Source organism: Pan paniscus, chromosome 11, assembly GCF_029289425.2.
Source record: "Pan paniscus chromosome 11, NHGRI_mPanPan1-v2.0_pri, whole genome shotgun sequence".
Lineage (NCBI taxonomy): Eukaryota > Metazoa > Chordata > Mammalia > Primates > Hominidae > Pan > Pan paniscus.
Window position 1 is genome coordinate 64,949,959 of NC_073260.2, and position 27,557 is coordinate 64,977,515.

Below are 27,557 nucleotides of genomic sequence, written 5' to 3' on the forward strand. Positions count from 1 at the left end.
TCCATTACATTTCATTCCATTCCATTCCATGCCATTCGGGATGATTCCATTCCATTCCATTCCATTCCATTCCATTCCATTCCATTCGGGTTGATTCCATTCCATTCCATTCCATTCTATTCCATGGCATTCCATTCCATTCCATTCGGCTTGATTCCATTCCATTCCATTCCATTCCATTCCATTCCATTCCACTCCGTTCCTTTCCATTCCATTCGGGTTGATTCCATTCCGTTCCATTCCATTCCATTCCATTCCATTCGGGTTGATTCCATTCCATTTCATTCCATTACATTTCATTCCATTCCATTCCATTCCATTCCATGCCATTCGGGATGATTCCATTCCATTCCATTCCATTCCATTCTCCTTTACTCCATTCCATTCCATTCCATTCCATTCGGGTTGATTGCATTCCATTCCAATCCACTCCATTCCATTCCGTTTGGTTGGATTCCATTCCATTCCATCCCAATCCATTCCATTCCATTCCATTCCATTCCATTCCATTCCATTCCATTCCATTCCATTCGGGTTGATTCCATTCCATTCCATTCCATTCCATTCCCTTTCATTCCATTCCATTCGTGTTGATTGCATTCCGTTCCATTCCATTCCATTCCATTCCATTCCATTCCATTCCATTCCATTCAGGTTGATTCCATTCCATTCCATTCCATTCCATTCTGGTTGATTCCATTCCATTCCATTCCATTCCGTTCCATTCGGTTTGATTCCATTCCATTCCACTCCATTCCATTGCATTTGGGTTGATTCCATTCCATTGCATTCCATTCCATTCCATTTGGGTTGATTGCATTCCATTCCAATCCATTCCATTCCATTCCATTCCATTCCATTCCATTCCATTCCATTCCATTCGGGTTGATTCCATTGCATTCCATTCCATTCCACTCCATTGCATTCCATTCGGGTTGATTCCATTCTATTCCATTCTGTTCCAATCCATTCCTTTCCATTCCATTCGGGTTGATTCCATTCCATTCCATTCCATTCCATTCCATTCCATTCCATTCGGTTTGATTCCATTTAATTCCATTCCATCCCATTCCATTCCATTCCATTCGGGATCATTCCATTCCATTCCATTTCATTCGGGATGATTCCATTCCATTCCATTCCGTTCAATTCAATTCCATTCCATTCCATTCCTTTCGGGTTGATTCCATTCCATTCCATTGCATTCCATTTCATTCCATTCCATTCCATTCCATTCCATTCTGGTTGATTCCATTCCATTCCATTCAATTCCATTCCATTCCTTTCCATTCCATTCCATTCGGTTTGATTCCCTTCCATTCCTTTCCATTCCATTCCATACCATTCCATTCGGGTTGATAACATTCCATTCCATTCCATTCCATTCCATTCCATTCCATTCCATTCCATTCCATTCCATTCCATTCCATTCCATTCCATTCCATTCGGGTTGATTCCATTCCATTCCATTCCATTCCATTCCATTCCCTTTCATTCCATTCCATTCGTGTTGATTGCATTCCGTTCCATTCCATTCCATTCCATTCCATTCCATTCCATTCCATTCCATTCGGGTTGATTCCATTCCATTCCATTCCATTCCATTCCATTCCATTCTGGTTGATTCCATTCCATTCCATTCCATTCCGTACCATTCGGTTTTATTCCATTCCATTCCACTCCATTCCATTGCATTCGGGTTGATTCCATTCCATTGCATTCCATTCCATTCCATTTGGGTTGATTGCATTCCATTCCAATCCATTCCATTCCATTCCATTCCATTCCATTCCATTCCATTCCATTCCATTCCATTCCATTCCATTCCGGGTGATTCCATTGCATTCCATTCCATTCCATTCCATTGCATTCCATTCGGGTTGATTCCATTCTATTCCATTCTGTTCCAATCCATTCCTTTCCATTCCATTCGGGTTGATTCCATTCCATTCCATTCCATTCCATTCCATTCCATTCCATTCGGTTTGATTCCATTTAATTCCATTCCATCCCATTCCATTCCATTCCATTCGGGATCATTCCATTCCATTCCATTTCATTCGGGATGATTCCATTCCATTCCATTCCGTTCAATTCAATTCCATTCCATTCCATTCCTTTCGGGTTGATTCCATTCCATTCCATTGCATTCCATTTCATTCCATTCCATTCCATTCCATTCCATTCTGGTTGATTCCATTCCATTCCATTCAATTCCATTCCATTCCTTTCCATTCCATTCCATTCGGTTTGATTCCCTTCCATTCCTTTCCATTCCATTCCATACCATTCCATTCGGGTTGATAACATTCCATTCCATTCCATTCCATTCCATTCCATTCCATTCCATTCCATTCCATTCGGGTTGATTCCATTCCATTCCATTCCATTCCATTCCATTCCCTTTCATTCCATTCCATTCGTGTTGATTGCATTCCGTTCCATTCCATTCCATTCCATTCCATTCCATTCCATTCTATTCCATTCCATTCCGTTCCGTTCCTTTCCATTCCATTCCATTTCATTCGGGTTGATTCCATTCCATTTCATTCCATTCCTTTTCATTCCATTCCATTCCATTCTATTCCATTCCATTCCATGCCATTCGGGATGATTCCATTCCATTCCATTCCATTCCATTCCATTCCATTCCATTCGGGTTGATTCCATTCCATTCCATTCCATTCTATTCCATGCAATTCCATTCCATTCCATTCGGGTTGATTCCATTCCATTCCATTCCCTTCCATTCCATTCCATTCCGTTCCATTCCATTCCATTCGGGTTGATTCCATTCCGTTCCATTCCATTCCATTCCATTCCATTCGGGTTGATTCCATTCCATTTCATTCCATTACATTTCATTCCATTCCATTCCATGCCATTCGGGATGATTCCATTCCATTCCATTCCATTCCATTCCATTCCATTCCATTCGGGTTGATTCCATTCCATTCCATTCCATTCTATTCCATGCCATTCCATTCCATTCCATTCGGCTTGATTCCATTCCATTCCATTCCATTCCATTCCATTCCGTTCCTTTCCATTCCATTCGGGTTGATTCCATTCCGTTCCATTCCATTCCATTCCATTCCATTCGGGTTGATTCCATTCCATTTCATTCCATTACTTTTCATTCCATTCCATTCCATTCCATTCCATGCCATTCGGGATGATTCCATTCCATTCCATTCCATTCCATTCTCCTTTACTCCATTCCATTCCATTCCATTCCATTCCATTCCATTCCATTCGGGTTGATTGCATTCCATTCCAATCCACTCCATTCCATTCCGTTTGGTTGGATTCCATTCCATTCCATCCCAATCCATTCCATTCCATTCCATTCCATTCCATTCCATTCCATTCCATTCGGGTTGATTCCATTCCATTCCATTCCATTCCATTCCCTTTCATTCCATTCCATTCGTGTTGATTGCATTCCGTTCCATTCCATTCCATTCCATTCCATTCCATTCCATTCCATTCCATTCCATTCCATTCCATTCAGGTTGATTCCATTCCATTCCATTCCATTCCATTCCATTCCATTCCATTCTGGTTGATTCCATTCCATTCCATTCCATTCCATTCCATTCCGTTCCATTCGGTTTGATTCCATTCCATTCCACTCCATTCCATTGCATTCGGGTTGATTCCATTCCATTGCATTCCATTCCATTCCATTTGGGTTGATTGCATTCCATTCCAATCCATTCCATTCCATTCCATTCCATTCCATTCCATTCCATTCGGGTTGATTCCTTTGCATTCCATTCCATTCCATTCCATTGCATTCCATTCGGGTTGATTCCATTCTATTCCATTCTGTTCCAATCCATTCCTTTCCATTCCATTCGGGTTGATTCCATTCCATTCCATTCCATTCCATTCCATTCCATTCCATTCGGTTTGATTCCATTTAATTCCATTCCATCCCATTCCATTCCATTCCATTCGGGATCATTCCATTCCATTCCATTTCATTCGGGATGATTCCATTCCATTCCATTCCGTTCAATTCAATTCCATTCCATTCCATTCCTTTCGGGTTGATTCCATTCCATTCCATTGCATTCCATTTCATTCCATTCCATTCCATTCCATTCCATTCTGGTTGATTCCATTCCATTCCATTCAATTCCATTCCATTCCTTTCCATTCCATTCCATTCGGTTTGATTCCCTTCCATTCCTTTCCATTCCATTCCATACCATTCCATTCGGGTTGATAACATTCCATTCCATTCCATTCCATTCCATTCCATTCCATTCCATTCCATTCCATTCGGGTTGATTCCATTCCATTCCATTCCATTCCATTCCATTCCCTTTCATTCCATTCCATTCGTGTTGATTGCATTCCGTTCCATTCCATTCCATTCCATTCCATTCCATTCCATTCCATTCTATTCCATTCCATTCCGTTCCGTTCCTTTCCATTCCATTCCATTTCATTCGGGTTGATTCCATTCCATTTCATTCCATTCCTTTTCATTCCATTCCATTCCATTCTATTCCATTCCATTCCATGCCATTCGGGATGATTCCATTCCATTCCATTCCATTCCATTCCATTCCATTCCATTCGGGTTGATTCCATTCCATTCCATTCCATTCTATTCCATGCAATTCCATTCCATTCCATTCGGGTTGATTCCATTCCATTCCATTCCCTTCCATTCCATTCCATTCCGTTCCATTCCATTCCATTCGGGTTGATTCCATTCCGTTCCATTCCATTCCATTCCATTCCATTCGGGTTGATTCCATTCCATTTCATTCCATTACATTTCATTCCATTCCATTCCATGCCATTCGGGATGATTCCATTCCATTCCATTCCATTCCATTCCATTCCATTCCATTCGGGTTGATTCCATTCCATTCCATTCCATTCTATTCCATGCCATTCCATTCCATTCCATTCGGCTTGATTCCATTCCATTCCATTCCATTCCATTCCATTCCGTTCCTTTCCATTCCATTCGGGTTGATTCCATTCCGTTCCATTCCATTCCATTCCATTCCATTCGGGTTGATTCCATTCCATTTCATTCCATTACTTTTCATTCCATTCCATTCCATTCCATTCCATGCCATTCGGGATGATTCCATTCCATTCCATTCCATTCCATTCTCCTTTACTCCATTCCATTCCATTCCATTCCATTCCATTCCATTCCATTCGGGTTGATTGCATTCCATTCCAATCCACTCCATTCCATTCCGTTTGGTTGGATTCCATTCCATTCCATCCCAATCCATTCCATTCCATTCCATTCCATTCCATTCCATTCCATTCCATTCCATTCGGGTTGATTCCATTCCATTCCATTCCATTCCATTCCCTTTCATTCCATTCCATTCGTGTTGATTGCATTCCGTTCCATTCCATTCCATTCCATTCCATTCCATTCCATTCCATTCCATTCCATTCCATTCCATTCCATTCAGGTTGATTCCATTCCATTCCATTCCATTCCATTCCATTCCATTCCATTCTGGTTGATTCCATTCCATTCCATTCCATTCCATTCCATTCCGTTCCATTCGGTTTGATTCCATTCCATTCCACTCCATTCCATTGCATTCGGGTTGATTCCATTCCATTGCATTCCATTCCATTCCATTTGGGTTGATTGCATTCCATTCCAATCCATTCCATTCCATTCCATTCCATTCCATTCCATTCCATTCCATTCGGGTTGATTCCTTTGCATTCCATTCCATTCCATTCCATTGCATTCCATTCGGGTTGATTCCATTCTATTCCATTCTGTTCCAATCCATTCCTTTCCATTCCATTCGGGTTGATTCCATTCCATTCCATTCCATTCCATTCCATTCCATTCCATTCGGTTTGATTCCATTTAATTCCATTCCATCCCATTCCATTCCATTCCATTCGGGATCATTCCATTCCATTCCATTTCATTCGGGATGATTCCATTCCATTCCATTCCGTTCAATTCAATTCCATTCCATTCCATTCCTTTCGGGTTGATTCCATTCCATTCCATTGCATTCCATTTCATTCCATTCCATTCCATTCCATTCCATTCTGGTTGATTCCATTCCATTCCATTCAATTCCATTCCATTCCTTTCCATTCCATTCCATTCGGTTTGATTCCCTTCCATTCCTTTCCATTCCATTCCATACCATTCCATTCGGGTTGATAACATTCCATTCCATTCCATTCCATTCCATTCCATTCCATTCCATTCCATTCGGGTTGATTCCATTCCATTCCATTCCATTCCATTCCATTCCATTCCCTTTCATTCCATTCCATTCGTGTTGATTGCATTCCGTTCCATTCCATTCCATTCCATTCCATTCCATTCCATTCCATTCCATTCCATTCCATTCGGGTTGATTCCATTCCATTCCATTCCATTCCATTCCATTCCATTCCATTCTGGTTGATTCCATTCCATTCCATTCCATTCCGTTCCATTCGGTTTTATTCCATTCCATTCCACTCCATTCCATTGCATTCGGGTTGATTCCATTCCATTTCATTCCATTCCATTCCATTTGGGTTGATTGCATTCCATTCCAATCCATTCCATTCCATTCCATTCCATTCCATTCCATTCCATTCGGGTTGATTCCATTGCATTCCATTCCATTCCATTCCATTGCATTCCATTCGGGTTGATTCCATTCTATTCCATTCTGTTCCAATCCATTCCTTTCCATTCCTTTCGGGTTGATTCCATTCCATTCCATTCCATTCCATTCCATTCCATTCCATTCGGGTTGATTCCATTCCATTCCATTCCATTCTATTCCATGCAATTCCATTCCATTCCATTCGGGTTGATTCCATTCCATTCCATTCCCTTCCATTCCATTCCATTCCGTTCCATTCCATTCCATTCGGGTTGATTCCATTCCGTTCCATTCCATTCCATTCCATTCCATTCGGGTTGATTCCATTCCATTTCATTCCATTACATTTCATTCCATTCCATTCCATGCCATTCGGGATGATTCCATTCCATTCCATTCGATTCCATTCCATTCCATTCCATTCGGGTTGATTCCATTCCATTCCATTCCATTCTATTCCATGCCATTCCATTCCATTCCATTCGGCTTGATTCCATTCCATTCCATTCCATTCCATTCCATTCCGTTCCTTTCCATTCCATTCGGGTTGATTCCATTCCGTTCCATTCCATTCCATTCCATTCCATTCGGGTTGATTCCATTCCATTTCATTCCATTACTTTTCATTCCATTCCATTCCATTCCATTCCATGCCATTCGGGATGATTCCATTCCATTCCATTCCATTCCATTCTCCTTTACTCCATTCCATTCCATTCCATTCCATTCCATTCCATTCCATTCGGGTTGATTGCATTCCATTCCAATCCACTCCATTCCATTCCGTTTGGTTGGATTCCATTCCATTCCATCCCAATCCATTCCATTCCATTCCATTCCATTCCATTCCATTCCATTCCATTCGGGTTGATTCCATTCCATTCCATTCCATTCCATTCCCTTTCATTCCATTCCATTCGTGTTGATTGCATTCCGTTCCATTCCATTCCATTCCATTCCATTCCATTCCATTCCATTCCATTCCATTCCATTCAGGTTGATTCCATTCCATTCCATTCCATTCCATTCCATTCCATTCCATTCTGGTTGATTCCATTCCATTCCATTCCATTCCATTCCATTCCGTTCCATTCGGTTTGATTCCATTCCATTCCACTCCATTCCATTGCATTCGGGTTGATTCCATTCCATTGCATTCCATTCCATTCCATTTGGGTTGATTGCGTTCCATTCCAATCCATTCCATTCCATTCCATTCCATTCCATTCCATTCCATTCCATTCCATTCGGGTTGATTCCTTTGCATTCCATTCCATTCCATTCCATTGCATTCCATTCGGGTTGATTCCATTCTATTCCATTCTGTTCCAATCCATTCCTTTCCATTCCATTCGGGTTGATTCCATTCCATTCCATTCCATTCCATTCCATTCCATTCCATTCGGTTTGATTCCATTTAATTCCATTCCATCCCATTCCATTCCATTCCATTCGGGATCATTCCATTCCATTCCATTTCATTCGGGATGATTCCATTCCATTCCATTCCGTTCAATTCAATTCCATTCCATTCCATTCCTTTCGGGTTGATTCCATTCCATTCCATTGCATTCCATTTCATTCCATTCCATTCCATTCCATTCCATTCTGGTTGATTCCATTCCATTCCATTCAATTCCATTCCATTCCTTTCCATTCCATTCCATTCGGTTTGATTCCCTTCCATTCCTTTCCATTCCATTCCATACCATTCCATTCGGGTTGATAACATTCCATTCCATTCCATTCCATTCCATTCCATTCCATTCCATTCCATTCCATTCGGGTTGATTCCATTCCATTCCATTCCATTCCATTCCATTCCATTCCCTTTCATTCCATTCCATTCGTGTTGATTGCATTCCGTTCCATTCCATTCCATTCCATTCCATTCCATTCCATTCCATTCTATTCCATTCCATTCCGTTCCGTTCCTTTCCATTCCATTCCATTTCATTCGGGTTGATTCCATTCCATTTCATTCCATTCCTTTTCATTCCATTCCATTCCATTCTATTCCATTCCATTCCATGCCATTCGGGATGATTCCATTCCATTCCATTCCATTCCATTCCATTCCATTCCATTCGGGTTGATTCCATTCCATTCCATTCCATTCTATTCCATGCAATTCCATTCCATTCCATTCGGGTTGATTCCATTCCATTCCATTCCCTTCCATTCCATTCCATTCCGTTCCATTCCATTCCATTCGGGTTGATTCCATTCCGTTCCATTCCATTCCATTCCATTCCATTCGGGTTGATTCCATTCCATTTCATTCCATTACATTTCATTCCATTCCATTCCATGCCATTCGGGATGATTCCATTCCATTCCATTCCATTCCATTCCATTCCATTCCATTCGGGTTGATTCCATTCCATTCCATTCCATTCTATTCCATGCCATTCCATTCCATTCCATTCGGCTTGATTCCATTCCATTCCATTCCATTCCATTCCATTCCGTTCCTTTCCATTCCATTCGGGTTGATTCCATTCCGTTCCATTCCATTCCATTCCATTCCATTCGGGTTGATTCCATTCCATTTCATTCCATTACTTTTCATTCCATTCCATTCCATTCCATTCCATGCCATTCGGGATGATTCCATTCCATTCCATTCCATTCCATTCTCCTTTACTCCATTCCATTCCATTCCATTCCATTCCATTCCATTCCATTCGGGTTGATTGCATTCCATTCCAATCCACTCCATTCCATTCCGTTTGGTTGGATTCCATTCCATTCCATCCCAATCCATTCCATTCCATTCCATTCCATTCCATTCCATTCCATTCCATTCGGGTTGATTCCATTCCATTCCATTCCATTCCATTCCCTTTCATTCCATTCCATTCGTGTTGATTGCATTCCGTTCCATTCCATTCCATTCCATTCCATTCCATTCCATTCCATTCCATTCCATTCCATTCCATTCAGGTTGATTCCATTCCATTCCATTCCATTCCATTCCATTCCATTCCATTCTGGTTGATTCCATTCCATTCCATTCCATTCCATTCCATTCCGTTCCATTCGGTTTGATTCCATTCCATTCCACTCCATTCCATTGCATTCGGGTTGATTCCATTCCATTGCATTCCATTCCATTCCATTTGGGTTGATTGCATTCCATTCCAATCCATTCCATTCCATTCCATTCCATTCCATTCCATTCCATTCCATTCGGGTTGATTCCTTTGCATTCCATTCCATTCCATTCCATTGCATTCCATTCGGGTTGATTCCATTCTATTCCATTCTGTTCCAATCCATTCCTTTCCATTCCATTCGGGTTGATTCCATTCCATTCCATTCCATTCCATTCCATTCCATTCCATTCGGTTTGATTCCATTTAATTCCATTCCATCCCATTCCATTCCATTCCATTCGGGATCATTCCATTCCATTCCATTTCATTCGGGATGATTCCATTCCATTCCATTCCGTTCAATTCAATTCCATTCCATTCCATTCCTTTCGGGTTGATTCCATTCCATTCCATTGCATTCCATTTCATTCCATTCCATTCCATTCCATTCCATTCTGGTTGATTCCATTCCATTCCATTCAATTCCATTCCATTCCTTTCCATTCCATTCCATTCGGTTTGATTCCCTTCCATTCCTTTCCATTCCATTCCATACCATTCCATTCGGGTTGATAACATTCCATTCCATTCCATTCCATTCCATTCCATTCCATTCCATTCCATTCGGGTTGATTCCATTCCATTCCATTCCATTCCATTCCATTCCCTTTCATTCCATTCCATTCGTGTTGATTGCATTCCGTTCCATTCCATTCCATTCCATTCCATTCCATTCCATTCCATTCCATTCCATTCGGGTTGATTCCATTCCATTCCATTCCATTCCATTCCATTCCATTCCATTCTGGTTGATTCCATTCCATTCCATTCCATTCCGTTCCATTCGGTTTTATTCCATTCCATTCCACTCCATTCCATTGCATTCGGGTTGATTCCATTCCATTTCATTCCATTCCATTCCATTTGGGTTGATTGCATTCCATTCCAATCCATTCCATTCCATTCCATTCCATTCCATTCCATTCCATTCGGGTTGATTCCATTGCATTCCATTCCATTCCATTCCATTGCATTCCATTCGGGTTGATTCCATTCTATTCCATTCTGTTCCAATCCATTCCTTTCCATTCCATTCGGGTTGATTCCATTCCATTCCATTCCATTCCATTCCATTCCATTCGGTTTGATTCCATTTAATTCCATTCCATCCCATTCCATTCCATTCCATTCGGGATCATTCCATTCCATTCCATTTCATTCGGGATGATTCCATTCCATTCCATTCCGTTCAATTCAATTCCATTCCATTCCATTCCTTTCGGGTTGATTCCATTCCATTCCATTGCATTCCATTTCATTCCATTCCATTCCATTCCATTCCATTCTGGTTGATTCCATTCCATTCCATTCAATTCCATTCCATTCCTTTCCATTCCATTCCATTCGGTTTGATTCCCTTCCATTCCTTTCCATTCCATTCCATACCATTCCATTCGGGTTGATAACATTCCATTCCATTCCATTCCATTCCATTCCATTCCATTCCATTCCATTCCATTCCATTCGGGTTGATTCCATTCCATTCCATTCCATTCCATTCCATTCCCTTTCATTCCATTCCATTCGTGTTGATTGCATTCCGTTCCATTCCATTCCATTCCATTCCATTCCATTCCATTCCATTCGGGTTGATTCCATTCCATTCCATTCCATTCCATTCCATTCCATTCCATTCTGGTTGATTCCATTCCATTCCATTCCATTCCGTTCCATTCGGTTTTATTCCATTCCATGCCACTCCATTCCATTGCATTCGGGTTGATTCCATTCCATTGCATTCCATTCCATTCCATTTGGGTTGATTGCATTCCATTCCAATCCATTCCATTCCATTCCATTCCATTCCATTCCATTCCATTCCATTCGGGTTGATTCCATTGCATTCCATTCCATTCCATTCCATTGCATTCCATTCTGGTTGATTCCATTCTATTCCATTCTGTTCCAATCCATTCCTTTCCATTCCATTCGGGTTGATTCCATTCCATTCCATTCCATTCCATTCCATTCCATTCCATTCCATTCGGTTTGATTCCATTTAATTCCATTCCATCCCATTCCATTCCATTCCATTCGGGATCATTCCATTCCATTCCATTTCATTCGGGATGATTCCATTCCATTCCATTCCGTTCAATTCAATTCCATTCCATTCCATTCCTTTCGGGTTGATTCCATTCCATTCCATTGCATTCCATTTCATTCCATTCCATTCCATTCCATTCCATTCTGGTTGATTCCATTCCATTCCATTCAATTCCATTCCATTCCTTTCCATTCCATTCCATTCGGTTTGATTCCCTTCCATTCCATTCCATTCCATTCCATACCATTCCATTCGGGTTGATAACATTCCATTCCATTCCATTCCATTCCATTCCATTCCATTCCATTCCATTCCATTCCATTCGGGTTGATTCCATTCCATTCAATTCCATTCCGTTTGACTCCATTCCATTCCAATTCATTCCGGTTGATTCCATTCCATTCCATTCCTTTCCATTCCATTTAGGTTGATTCCATTCCATTCCATTCCATTCCATTCCTTTCCATTCCGGTTGATTCCATTCCATTCCATTACATTGCATTCCATTCGGGTTGACTCCATTCCATTCCATTCCACTCCATTCGGGTTTATTCCATTCCATTCCATTCCATTCCATCCCACTCCATTCCATTCCATTCGCGTTGATTCCATTCCATTCCATTCCATTCTATTCCATTCGGGTTGATTCCATTCCGTTCCATTCCATTCCATTCCATTCCATTCGTGTTGAGTCCATTGCATTCCATTCCGTTCCATTCCATTCCATGCCATTCGGGATGATTCCATTCCATTCCATTCCGTTGCATTCGGGTTGATTCCTTTCCATTTCATTCCATTCCATTGCATTCCATTCCATTCCATTCGGGTTGATTCCATTCCATTCCATTCCATTGCATTCCATTCCGTTTGATTCCATTCCATTCCATTCCATTCCGTTCCATTTGGGTTGATTCCATTCCGTTCCATTCCATTCCATTCCATTCCATTCGTGTTGACTCCATTGCATTCCATTCCGTTCCATTCCATTCCATGCCATTTGGGATGATTCCATTCCATTCCATTCCTTTCCAATCCATTCGGGTTGATTCCATTCCATTTCATTCCATTCCATTGCATTCCATCCCATTCCATTCGGGTTGATTCCATTCCATTCCATTCCATTGCATTCCATTCCGTTTGATTCCATTCCATTCCATTCCGTTCCAATCCATTCGGGTTGATTCCATTCCGTTCCATTCCATTCCATTCCATTCCATTCCATTCCATTCGGATTGATTCCATTCCATTTCATTCCATTCCATTCCAATCCATTCGGGTCGATTTCATTCCATTCCATTACATTCCATGCCATTCGGGATGATTCCATTCCATTCCATTCCAATCCATTCCATTCGAGTGGATTCCATTCCATTCCATTACATTACATTCCATTCGATTTCATTCCATTCCATTCCATTCGGGTTGGTTCCATTCCATTCCTTTTCATTGCATTCCATTCCATTCCATTCGTGTTGATTCCATTCCATTCCATTCCATTCCATTCCATTTCATTACATTCCCGTTGATTCCATTCCATTCCATTGCATTCCATTTCATTCCATTCCGGTTGATTCCATTCCATTCCATTCCATTCCATTCCATTCCATTTCATTCCATTCCATTCCATTTCTTTCCATTCCATTCCATTTCTTTCCATTCCATTCCATTCCATTCCATTCCATTCCATTTCATTCCATTCCATTCCATTCCATTTCATTCCATTCCATTCCATTTCATTCCATTCCATTCCATTCCATTCCATTCCATTCTGGTTGATTCCATTCCATTCCATTGAATTCCATTCCATTCCATTCCGGTTGTTTCCATTCCATTCCATTCCATTCCATTCCAATCCATTCTGGTTGATTCCATTCCATTCCATTACATTACATTCCTTTCAATTCCATTCCATTCGGGTTGATTCTCCTCCACTCCATTTCATTCCATTCCATAGCATTCCATTCAGGTTGATAACATTCCATTCCATTCCGTACAATTCCATTCCATTTCATTCCATTCCATTCCATTCCATTCCATTCGGGTTGATTCCATTCCATTCAATGCCATTCGGTTTGACTCCAATAAATTCCATTCCATTCTGGTTGATGCCATTCCATTCCATTCCATTCCTTTCCATTCCATTTAGGCTGATTCCATTCCATTCCATTCCAATCCATTCCATTCCATTCCCTTCCATTCCATTATATTTGTGTTGACTGCATTCCATTCCAATCCATTCCATTCCATTCCATTCCATTCCGGTTGATTCCATTTCATTCCATTCCATTCCATTCCATTCCATTCGGGTTGATTAAATTGCATTCCATTCCATTCCATTCCATTCCATTCCATTCCATTCCATTCCATTCCATTCACGTTGATTCCATTCCATTTCAATCCATTCCGTTCCATTCCATTCGGGTTGATTCCATTCCATTCCATTCCATTCCATTCCATTCCATTCCATTCGGGTTGACTCTATTCCATTCAATTCCATCCCATTCCATTCCATCCCATTCCATTCCATTCCATTCGCGTGGATTCCATTCCATTTCATTCAATTCCATTACATTCGAGTTGATAGTTTCCATTCCTTTCCTTTCCATTCCATTCCATTCCATTCCATTCGTGTTGATTCTTTTCCATTCCATTCCTTTCCATTCCATTGCATTCCATTCCATTACATTCCAATCGGGTTGATACCATTCCGTTCCATTCCATTCCATTCCACTCCATTCCGGTTGATTCCATGCCATTCCATTTCATTGCATTCCATTCCATTCCATTCCATTCCATTCCATTCGGGTTGACTTCTTTGCATTCCCTTCCATCCCATTCCATTCTATTCCATTCGAGTTGATTCCATTCCATTCCATTCCTTTCCATTCCATTCGGGTTGATTCTGTTCCTTTCCATTCCATTCCATTCGAGATGATACCATTCCAATCCATTCCATTCCGTTCCATTCCATTCCTTTCGGGTTGATTCCATTCCATTCCATTCCATTCCATTCCATACCATTCCATTCCTTTCTTGTTGATTCCATTCCATTCCGTTTCATTCCATTCGTGTTGATTGCATTCCATTCCATTCCATTCCATTGCAGTCGGTCTGATATCATTCCATTCCGTTCCATTCGATTCCATTCCATTCGGGTTGGTTCCATTCCATTCCTATCCATTCCATTCCATTCCATTCCATTCCATTCCGTTCGGGTTGATTCCATTCCGTTCCACTCCATTCCATTCCATTCCATTCCATTCCATTCCATTCCATTCGGGTTGATTCCATTCCATTTCTTTCCTTTCCATTGTATTCGGGTTGATTCTCTTCCATTCCATTCCATTCCATTCCATTCCATTCCATTCCATTCGGGTTGATTCCATTCCATTCCATTCTATTCCATTCCATTGCATTCCATTCCATTCGGGTCGATTCCATTCCATTCCATGCCATTCCATTCCATTCCGGTCCATTCCATTCCATTCGAGTTGATTCCATTCCGTTGCATTCCATTCCATTCCATTTCATTCGGGTTGATTCCATTCCATTTCATTCCATTCCATTTCATTCCATTCCATTCCATTCTATTCCATTCCATTCCATGCCATTCGGGATGATTCCGTTCCATTCCATTCCATTCCATTCCATTCCATTCCATTCCATTCGGGTTGATTCCATTCCATTCCATTCCATTCTATTCCATGCCATTCCATTCCATTCCATTCGGGTTGATTCCATTCCATTCCATTCCATTCCATTCCATTCCATTCCATTCCGTTCCATTCCATTCCATTCGGGTTGATTCCATTCCGTTCCATTCCATTCCATTCCATTCCATTCGGGTTGATTCAATTCCATTTCATTCCATTACATTTCATTCCATTCCATTCCATTCCATTCCATGCCATTCGGGATGATTCCATTCCATTCCATTCGGGTTGATTCCATTCCATTCCTTTTCATTCCATTCCATTCCATTCCATTCGTTTTGATTCCATTCCATTCCATTCCATTACATTACATTACATTCGGGTTGATTCCATTCCATTCCATTGCATTCCATTCCATTCCATTCCATTGCATTCCATTCCGTTTGATTCCATTCCATTCCATTCCATTCCAATCCATTCGGGTTGATTCCATTCCGTTCCATTCCATTCCATTCCATTCCTTTCCATTCCATTCGGATTGATTCCATTCCATTTCATTCCATTCCATTCCAATCCATTCGGGTAGATTTCATTCCATTCCATTACATTCCATGCCATTCGGGATGATTCCATTCCATTCCATTCCAATCCATTCCATTCGAGTGGATTCCATTCCATTCCATTATATTCCATTCGATTTCATTCCATTCCATTCCATTCGGGTTGGTTCCATTCCATTCCTTTTCATTCCATTCCATTCCATTCCATTCGTGTTGATTCCATTCCATTCCATTCCATTACATTACATTACATTCCCGTTGATTCCATTCCATTCCATTGCATTCCATTTCATTCCATTCCGGTTGATTCCATTCCATTCCATTCCATTGCATTCCATTCCATTCCATTCGGGTTTATTCCATTCCATTCCATTCCATTCCATTCCATTCCATTCCATTCTGGTTGATTCCATTCCATTCCATTCCATTCCGTTCCATTCGGTTTGATTCCATTCCATTCCACTCCATTCCATTGCATTCGGGTTGATTCCATTCCATTGCATTCCATTCCATTCCATTTGCGTTGAGTGCATTCCATTCCAATCCATTCCATTCCATTCCATTCCATTCCATTCGGGTTGACTCCATTCCATTCAATTCCATGCCATTCCATTCCATTCCATTCCATTCCATTCCATTCCATTCCATTGCATTCCATTCGGGTTGACTCCATTCCATTCAATTCCATGCCATTCCATTCCATCCCATTCCATTCCATTCCATTCGCTTGGATTCCATTCCATTTCATTCAATTCCATTACATTCGAGTTGATACTTTCCATTCCATTCCTTTCCATTCCATTCTTTCCATTACATTCGAGTTGATTCTTTTCCATTCCATTCCTTTCCATTCCATTGCATTCCATTCCATTCCATTCCAATCGGGTTGATACCATTCCGTTCCATTCCATTCCATTCCATTCCATTCTGGTTGATTCCATGCCCTTCCGTTTCATTGCATTCCATTCCATTCCATTCCATTCCATTCCATTCGGGTTGACTTCTTTGCATTCCCTTCCATCCCATTCCATTCTTTTCCATTCGGGTTGATTCCATTCCATTCCATTCCATTCCATTCCATTCGGGTTGATTCTGTTCCTTTCCATTCCATTCCATTCGAGATGATACCATTCCAATCCATTCCATTCCGTTCCATTCCATTCCTTTCGGGTTGATTCCATTCCATTCCATTCCATTCCATTACATACCATTCCATTCCTTTCTTGTTGATTCCATTCCATTCCGTTTCATTCCATTCGTGTTGATTGCATTCCATTGCATTCCATTCCATTGCAGTCGGTCTGATATCGTTCCATTCCGTTCCATTCCATTCCATTCCATTCGGGTTGGTTCCATTCCATTCCTATCCATTCCATTCCATTCCATTCCATTCCATTCCATTCCTTTCGGGTTGATTCCATTCCGTTCCATTCCATTCCATTCCATTCGATTCCATTCGGGTTGATTCCATTCCATTTCTTTCCTTTCCATTGTATTCGGGTTGATTCTCTTCCATTCCATTCCATTCCATTCCATTCCATTCCATTCCATTCCATTCGGGTTGATTCCATTCCATTCCATTCCATTCTATTCCATTCCATTGCATTCCATTCCATTCGGGTTGATTCCATTCCATTCCATGCCATTCCATTCCATTCTGTTCCATTCCATTCCATTCGGGTTGATTCCATTCCGTTCCATTCCATTCCATTCCATTTCATTCGGGTTGATTCCATTCCATTTAATTCTTTCCATTTCATTCCAGTCCATTCCATTCTATTCCATTCCATTCCATGCCATTCGGGATGATTCCATTCCATTCCATTCCATTCCATTCCATTCCATTCCATTCGTGTTGATTCCATTCCATTCCATTCCATTCTATTCCATGCCATTCCATTCCATTCCATTCGAGTTGATTGCATTCCATTCCATTCCATTCCATTCCATTCCATTCCATTCCGTTCCATTCCATTCCATTCGGGTTGATTCCATTCCGTTCCATTCCATTCCATTCCATTCCATTCGGGTTGATTCCATTCCATTTCATTCCATTACATTTCATTCCATTCCATTCCATGCCATTCGGGATGATTCCATTCCATTCCATTCCATTCCATTCCATTCCATTCCATTCCATTCCATTCGGGTTGATTCCATTCCATTCCATTCGGGTTGATTCCATTCCATTCCATTCCATTCCATTCCATTCCATTCGGGTTGATTCCATTCCATTTCATTCCATTACATTTCATTCCATTCCATTCCATTCCATTCCATGCCATTCGGGATGATTCCATTCCATTCCATTCCATTCCATTCTCCATTACTCCATTCCATTCCATTCCATTCCATTCCATTCCATTCCATTCCATTCCATTCCATTCCTTTCGGGTTGATTGCATTCCATTCCAATCCACTCCATTCCATTCCGTTTGGTTGGATTCCATTCCATTCCATCCCAATCCATTCCATTCCATTCCATTCCATTCCATTCCATTCCATTCCATTCGGGTTGATTCCATTCCATTCCATTCCATTCCATTCCATTCCCTTTCATTCCATTCCATTCGTGTTGATTGCATTCCGTTCCATTCCATTCCATTCCATTCCATTCCATTCCATTCCATTCCATTCCATTCGGGTTGATTCCATTCCATTCCATTCCATTCCATTCCATTCCATTCCATTCTGGTTGATTCCATTCCATTCCATTCCATTCCGTTCCATTCGGTTTGATTCCATTCCAATCCACTCCATTCCATTGCATTCGGGTTGATTCCATTCCATTGCATTCCATTCCATTCCATTTGGGTTGATTGCATTCCATTCCAATCCATTCCATTCCATTCCATTCCATTCCATTCCATTCCATTCGGGTTGATTCCATTGCATTCCATTCCATTCCATTCCATTGCATTCCATTCGGGTTGATTCCATTCTATTCCATTCTGTTCCAATCCATTCCTTTCCATTCCATTCGGGTTGATTCCATTCCATTCCATTCCATTCCATTCCATTCCATTCCATTCGGGTTGACTCCATTCCATTCAATTCCATCCCATTCCATTCCATCCCATTCCATTCCATTCCATTCGCGTGGATTCCATTCCATTTCATTCAATTCCATTACATTCGAGTTGATACTTTCCATTCCATTCCTTTCCATTCCATTCCATTACATTACATTCGAGTTGATTCTTTTCCATTCCATTCCTTTCCATTCCATGCCATTCCATTCCATTCCATTCCAATCCGGTTGATACCATTCCGTTCCACTCCATTCCATTCCATTCCATTCCGGTTGATTCCATGCCATTCCATTTCATTGCATTCCATTCCATTCCATTCCATTCCATTCCATTCCATTCCATTCCATTCCATTCCATTCGGGTTGATTCCATTCCATTCCATTCCATTCCATTCCATTCCATTCCATTCCATTCTGGTTGATTCCATTCCATTCCATTCCATTCCGTTCCATTCGGTTTGATTCCATTCCATTCCACTCCATTCCATTGCATTCGGGTTGATTCCATTCCATTGCATTCCATTCCATTCCATTTGGGTTGATTGCATTCCATTCCAATCCATTCCATTCCATTCCATTCCATTCCGTTCCATTCCATTCCATTCCATTCGGGTTGATTCCATTGCATTCCATTCCATTCCATTCCATTGCATTCCATTCGGGTTGATTCCATTCTATTCCATTCTGTTCCAATCCATTCCTTTCCATTCCATTCGGGTTGATTCCATTCCATTCCATTCCATTCCATTCCATTCCATTCCATTCCATTCGGTTTGATTCCATTTAATTCCATTCCATCCCATTCCATTCCATTCCATTCGGGATCATTCCATTCCATTCCATTTCATTCGGGATGATTCCATTCCATTCCATTCCGTTCAATTCCATTCCATTCCATTCCATTCCTTTCGGGTTGATTCCATTCCATTACATTGCATTCCATTTCATTCCATTCCATTCCATTCCTTTCCATTCCATTCCATTCGGTTTGATTCCCTTCCATTCCATTCCATTCCATTCCATAACATTCCATTCGGGTTGATAACATTCCATTCCATTCCATTCCATTCCATTCCATTCCATTCCATTCGGGTTGATAACATTCCATTCCATTCCATTCCATTCCATTCCATTCCATTCCATTCCATTCCATTCGGGTTGATTCCATTCCATTCAATTCCATTCCGTTGGACTCCATTCCATTCCAATTCATTCCGGTTGATTCCATTCCATTCCATTCCATTCCTTTCCATTCCATTTAGGTTGATTCCATTCCATTCCATTCCATTCCATTCCTTTCCATTCCGGTTGATTCCATTCCATTCCATTACATTGCATTCCATTCGGATTGACTCCATTCCATTCCATTCCACTCCATTCGGGTTTATTCCATTCCATTCCATTCCATTCCACTCCATTCCATTCCATTCGCGTTGATTCCATTCCATTCCATTCCATTCTATTCCGTTCGGGTTGATTCCATTCCGTTCCATTCCATTCCATTCCATTCCATTCGTGTTGAGTCCATTGCATTCCATTCCTTTCCATTCCATTCCATGCCATTCGGGATGATTCCATTCCATTCCATTCCGTTCCATTCGGGTTGATTCCTTTCCATTTCATTCCATTCCATTGCATTCCATTCCATTCCATTCGGGTTGATTCCATTCCATTCCATTCCATTGCATTCCATTCCGTTTGATTCCATTCCATTCCATTCCATTCCGTTCCATTCGGGTTGATTCCATTCCGTTCCATTCCATTCCATTCCATTCCATTCGTGTTGACTCCATTGCATTCCATTCCGTTCCATTCCATTCCATGCCATTTGGGATGATTCCATTCCATTCCATTCCTTTCCAATCCATTCGGGTTGATTCCATTCCATTTCATTCCATTCCATTGCATTCCATCCCATTCCATTCGGGTTGTTTCCATTCCATTCCATTCCATTGCATTCCATTCCGTTTGATTCCATTCCATTCCATTCCATTCCAATCCATTCGGGTTGATTCCATTCCGTTCCATTCCATTCCATTCCATTCCTTTCCATTCCATTCGGATTGATTCCATTCCATTTCATTCCATTCCATTCCAATCCATTCGGGTAGATTTCATTCCATTCCATTACATTCCATGCCATTCGGGATGATTCCATTCCATTCCATTCCAATCCATTCCATTCGAGTGGATTCCATTCCATTCCATTCCATTATATTCCATTCGATTTCATTCCATTCCATTCCATTCGGGTTGGTTCCATTCCATTCCTTTTCATTCCATTCCATTCCATTCCATTCGTGTTGATTCCATTCCATTCCATTCCATTACATTACATTCCCGTTGATTCCATTCCATTCCATTGCATTCCATTTCATTCCATTCCGGTTGATTCCATTCCATTCCATTCCATTCCATTCCATTTCATTCCATTCCATTCCATTTCTTTCCATTCCATTCCATTTCATTCCATTCCATTCCATTCCATTCCTTTCCATTCCATTTCATTCCATTCCATTCCATTCCATTCCATTCCATTCTGGTTGATTCCTTTCCATTCCATTGAATTCCATTCCATTCCATTCCGGTTGTTTCCATTCCATTCCATTCCATTCCAATCCATTCTGGTTGATTCCATTCCATTCCATTACATTCCATTCCTTTCAATTCCATTCCATTCGGGTTGATTGTCCTCCATTCCATTTCTTTCCATTCCATAGCATTCCATTCAGGTTGATAACATTCCATTCCATTCCGTACCATTCCATTCCATTCCATTGCATTCCATTCCATTCCATTCCATTCGGGTTGATTCCATTCCATTCAATGCCATTCGGTTTGACTCCAATAAATTCCATTCCATTCTGGTTGATTCCATTCCATTCCATTCCATTCCTTTCCATTCCATTTAGGTTGATTCCATTCCATTCCATTCCAATCCATTCCATTCCATTCCATTCCCTTTCATTCCATTATATTTGTGTTGATTGCATTCCATTGCAATCCATTCCATTCCATTCCATTCCATTCCGGTTGATTCCATTTCATTCCATTCCATTCCATTCCATTCCATTCCATTCGGGTTGATTAAATTGCATTCCATTCCATTCCATTCCATTCCATTCCATTCCATTCACGTTGATTCCATTCCATTTCAATCCATTCCGTTCCATTCCATTCGGGTTGATTCCATTCCATTCCATTCCATTCCATTCCATTCCATTCGGGTTGACTCCATTCCATTCAATTCCATCCAATTCCATTCCATCCCATTCCATTCCATTCCATTCGCGTGGATTCCATTCCATTTCATTCAATTCCATTACATTCGAGTTGATACTTTCCATTCCATTCCTTTCCATTCCATTCCATTCCATTACATTCGAGTTGATTCTTTTCCATTCCATTCCTTTCCATTCCATGCCATTCCATTCCATTCCATTCCAATCGGGTTGATACCATTCCGTTCCACTCCATTCCATTCCATTCCATTCCGGTTGATTCCATGCCATTCCATTTCATTGCATTCAATTCCATTCCATTCCATTCCATTCCATTCCGGTTGATTCCATGCCATTCCATTTCATTGCATTCCATTCCATTCCATTCCATTCCATTCCATTCCATTCCATTCCATTCGGGTTGATTCCATTCCATTCCATTCCATTCCATTCCATGCCATTCTGGTTGATTCCATTCCATTCCATTCCATTCCGTTCCATTCGGTTTGATTCCATTCCATTCCACTCCATTCCATTGCATTCGGGTAGATTCCATTCCATTGCATTCCATTCCATTCCATTTGGGTTGATTGCATTCCATTCCAATCCGTTCCATTCCATTCCATTCCATTCCATTCCATTCCATTCGGGTTGATTCCATTGCATTCCATTCCATTCCATTCCATTGCATTCCATTCGGGTTGATTCCATTCTATTCCATTCTGTTCCAATCCATTCCTTTCCATTCCATTCGGGTTGATTCCATTCCATTCCATTCCATTCCATTCCATTCCATTCCATTCGGTTTGATTCCATTTAATTCCATTCCAACCCATTCCATTCCATTCCATTCGGGATCATTCCATTCCATTCCATTTCATTCGGGATGATTCCATTCCATTCCATTCCGTTCAATTCAATTCCATTCCATTCCATTCCTTTCGGGTTGATTCCATTCCATTCCATTGCATTCCATTTCATTCCATTCCATTCCATTCCATTCCATTCTGGTTGATTCCATTCCATTCCATTCCATTCCATTCCATTCCTTTCCATTCCATTCCATTCGGTTTGATTCCCTTCCATTACATTCCATTCCATTCCATACCATTCCATTCGGGTTGATAACATTCCATTCCATTCCATTCCATTCCATTCCATTCCATTCCATTCGGGTTGATAACATTCCATTCCATTCCATTCCATTCCATTCCATTCCATTCCATTCCATTCGGGTTGATTCCATTCCATTCAATTCCATTCCGTTTGACTCCATTCCATTCCAATTCATTCCGGTTGATTCCATTCCATTCCATTCCATTCCTTTCCATTCCATTTAGGTTGATTCCTTTCCATTCCATTCCATTCCATTCCTTTCCATTCCGGTTGATTCCATTCCATTCCATTACATTGCATTCCATTCGGGTTGACTCCATTCCATTCCATTCCACTCCATTCGGGTTTATTCCATTCCATTCCATTCCATTCCACTCCATTCCATTCCATTCGCGTTGATTCCATTCCATTCCATTCCATTCTATTCCATTCGGGTTGATTCCATTCCGTTCCATTCCATTCCATTCCATTCCATTCGTGTTGAGTCCATTGAATTCCATTCCGTTCCATTCCATTCCATGCCATTCGGGATGATTCCATTCCATTCCATTCCGTTCCATTCGGGTTGATTCCTTTCCATTTCATTCCATTCCATTGCATTCCATTCCATTCCGTTCCATTCGGGTTGATTCCTTTCCATTTCATTCCATTCCATTGCATTCCATTCCATTCCATTCGGGTTGATTCCATTCCATTCCATTCCATTGCATTCCATTCCGTTTGATTCCATTCCATTCCATTCCATTCCGTTCCATTCGGGTTGATTCCATTCCGTTCCATTCCATTCCATTCCATTCCATTCGTGTTGACTCCATTGCATTCCATTCCGTTCCATTCCATTCCATGCCATTTGGGATGATTCCATTCCATTCCATTCCTTTCCAATCCATTCGGGTTGATTCCATTCCATTTCATTCCATTCCATTGCATTCCATCCCATTCCATTCGGGTTGATTCCATTCCATTCCATTCCATTGCATTCCATTCCGTTTGAATCCATTCCATTCCATTGCATTCCATCCCATTCCATTCGGGTTGATTCCATTCCATTCCATTCCATTGCATTCCATTCCGTTTGATTCCATTCCATTCCATTCCATTCCAATCCATTCGGGTTGATTCCATTCCGTTCCATTCCATTCCATTCCATTCCTTTCCATTCCATTCGGATTGATTCCATTCCATTTCATTCCATTCCATTCCAATCCATTCGGGTAGATTTCATTCCATTCCATTACATTCCATGCCATTCGGGATGATTCCATTCCATTCCATTCCAATCCATTCCATTCGAGTGGATTCCATTCCATTCCATTCCATTATATTCCATTCGATTTCATTCCATTCCATTCCATTCGGGTTGGTTCCATTCCATTCCTTTTCATTCCATTCCATTCCATTCCATTCGTGTTGATTCCATTCCATTCCATTCCATTCCATTCCATTACATTACATTCCCGTTGATTCCATTCCATTCCATTGCATTCCATTTCAATCCATTCCGGTTGATTCCATTCCATTCCATTCCATTACATTCCATTTCATTCCATTCCATTCCATTTCTTTCCATTCCATTCCATTTCATTCCATTCCATTCCATTCCATTCCATTCCTTTCCATTTCATTCCATTCCATTCCATTCCATTTCATTCCATTCCATTCCATTCCATTCCATTCCATTCCATTTCATTCCATTCCATTCCATTCCATTCCATTCCATTTCATTCCATTCCATTCCATTCCATTCCATTCACGTTGATTCCATTCCATTTCAATCCATTCCGTTCCATTCCATTCGTGTTGATTCCATTCCATTCCATTCCATTCCATTCCATTCCATTCCATTCGGGTTGACTCCATTCCATTCAATTCCATCCCATTCCATTCCATCCCATTCCATTCCATTCCATTCGCGTGGATTCCATTCCATTTCATTCCATTCCATTACATTCGAGTTGATACTTTCCATTCCATTCCTTTCCATTCCATTCCATTCCATTACATTCGAGTTGATTCTTTTCCATTCCATTCCTTTCCATTCCATGCCATTCCATTCCATTCCATTCCAATCGGGTTGATACCATTCCGTTCCACTCCATTCCATTCCATTCCATTCCGGTTGATTCCATGCCATTCCATTTCATTGCATTCCATTCCATTCCATTCCATTCCATTCCATTCCATTCGGGTTGACTTCTATGCATTCCCTTCCATCCCATTCCATTCTATTCCATTAGGGTTGATTCCATTCCATTCCATTCCATTCCATTCCATTCGGGTTGATTCTATTCCATTCCATTCCATTCCATTCCATTTGGGTTGATTCTGTTCCTTTCCATTCCATTCCATTCGAGATGATACCCTTCCAATCCATTCCATTCCGTTCCATTCCATTCCTTTCAAGTTGATTCCATTCCATTCCATTCCATTCCATTCCATTCCATTCCATTCCTTTCTTGTTGATTCCATTCCATTCCGTTTCATTCCATTCGTGTTGATTGCATTCCATTCCATTCCATTCCATTGCTGTCGGTCTGATATCGTTCCATTCCGTTCCATTCGATTCCATTCCATTCGGTTGGGTTCCATTCCATTCCTATCCAGTCCATTCCATTCCATTCCGTTCGGGATGATTCCATTCCGTTCCATTCCATTCCATTCCATTCCATTCCATTCGGGTTGATTCCATTCCATTTCTTTCCTTTCCATTGTATTCGGGTTGATTCTATTCCATTCCAATCCATTCCATTCCATTCCATTCCATTCCATTCGGGTTGATTCCATTCCATTCCATTCCATTCTATTCCATTCCATTGCATTCCATTCCATTCGGGTTGATTCCATTCCATTCCATGCCACTCCATTCCATTCCGTTCCATTCCATTCCATTCGGGTTGATTCCATTCCATTCCATTCCATTCCATTCCATTCCATTCAGGTTGATTCCATTCCATTTCATTCCATTCCATTTCATTCCATCCCATTCCATTCTATTCCATTCCATTCCATGCCTTTCGGGATGATTCCATTCCATTCCATTCCATTCCATTCCATTCCATTCCATTCGGGTTGATTCCATTCCATTCCATTCCATTCTATTCCATTCCATTCCATTCCATTCCATTCCATTCGGATTGATTCCATTCAATTCCATTCCATTCCATTCCATTCCATTCCGTTCCATTCCATTCCATTCGGGATGATTCCATTCCGTTCCATTCCATTCCATTCGGGTTGATTCCATTCCATTTCATTCCATTCCATTTCATTCCATTTCATTCCATTCCATTCCATTCCATTCCTTGCCATTCGGGATGATTCCATTCCATTCCATTCCATTCCATTCTCCTTTACTCCATTCCATTGCATTCCATTCCATTCCATTCCATTCCATTCCATTCGGGTTGATTGCATTCCATTCCAATCCACTCCATTCCATTCCATTTGGTTTGACTCCATTCCATTCCATCCCAATCCATTCCATTCCATTCCATTCCATTCCATTCCATTCCATTCCATTCGGGTTGATTCCATTCCATTCCATTCCATTCCATTCCATTCGGGTTGATTCCATTCAATTCCATTCCATTCTATTCCATGCCATTCCATTCCATTCCATTCGGGTTGATTCCAGTCCATTCCATTCCATTCCATTCCATTCCATTCCGTTCCATTCCATTCCATTCGGGTTGATTCCATTCCACTCCTTTCCATTCCATTCCATTCCATTCCATTCCATTCGGGTTGATTCCATTCCATTTCATTCCATTCCATTTCATTCCATTCCATTCCATTCCATTCCATTCCATTCCATTCCATTCCATTCCATGCCATTCGGGATGATTCCATTCCATTCCATTCCATTCTCCTTTACTCCATTCCGTTCCATTGCATTCCATTCCATTCCATTCCATTCGGGTTGATTGCATTCCATTCCAATCCAATCCATTCCATTCCATTTGGTTTGATTCCATTCCATTCCATCCCAATCCATTCCATTCCATTCCATTCCATTCCATTCCATTCCATTCCATTCCATTCGGGTTGATTCCATTGCATTCCATTCCATTCCATTCCATTGCATTCCATTCGGGTTGATTCCATTCTATTCCATTCTGTTCCAATCCATTCCTTTCCATTCCATTCGG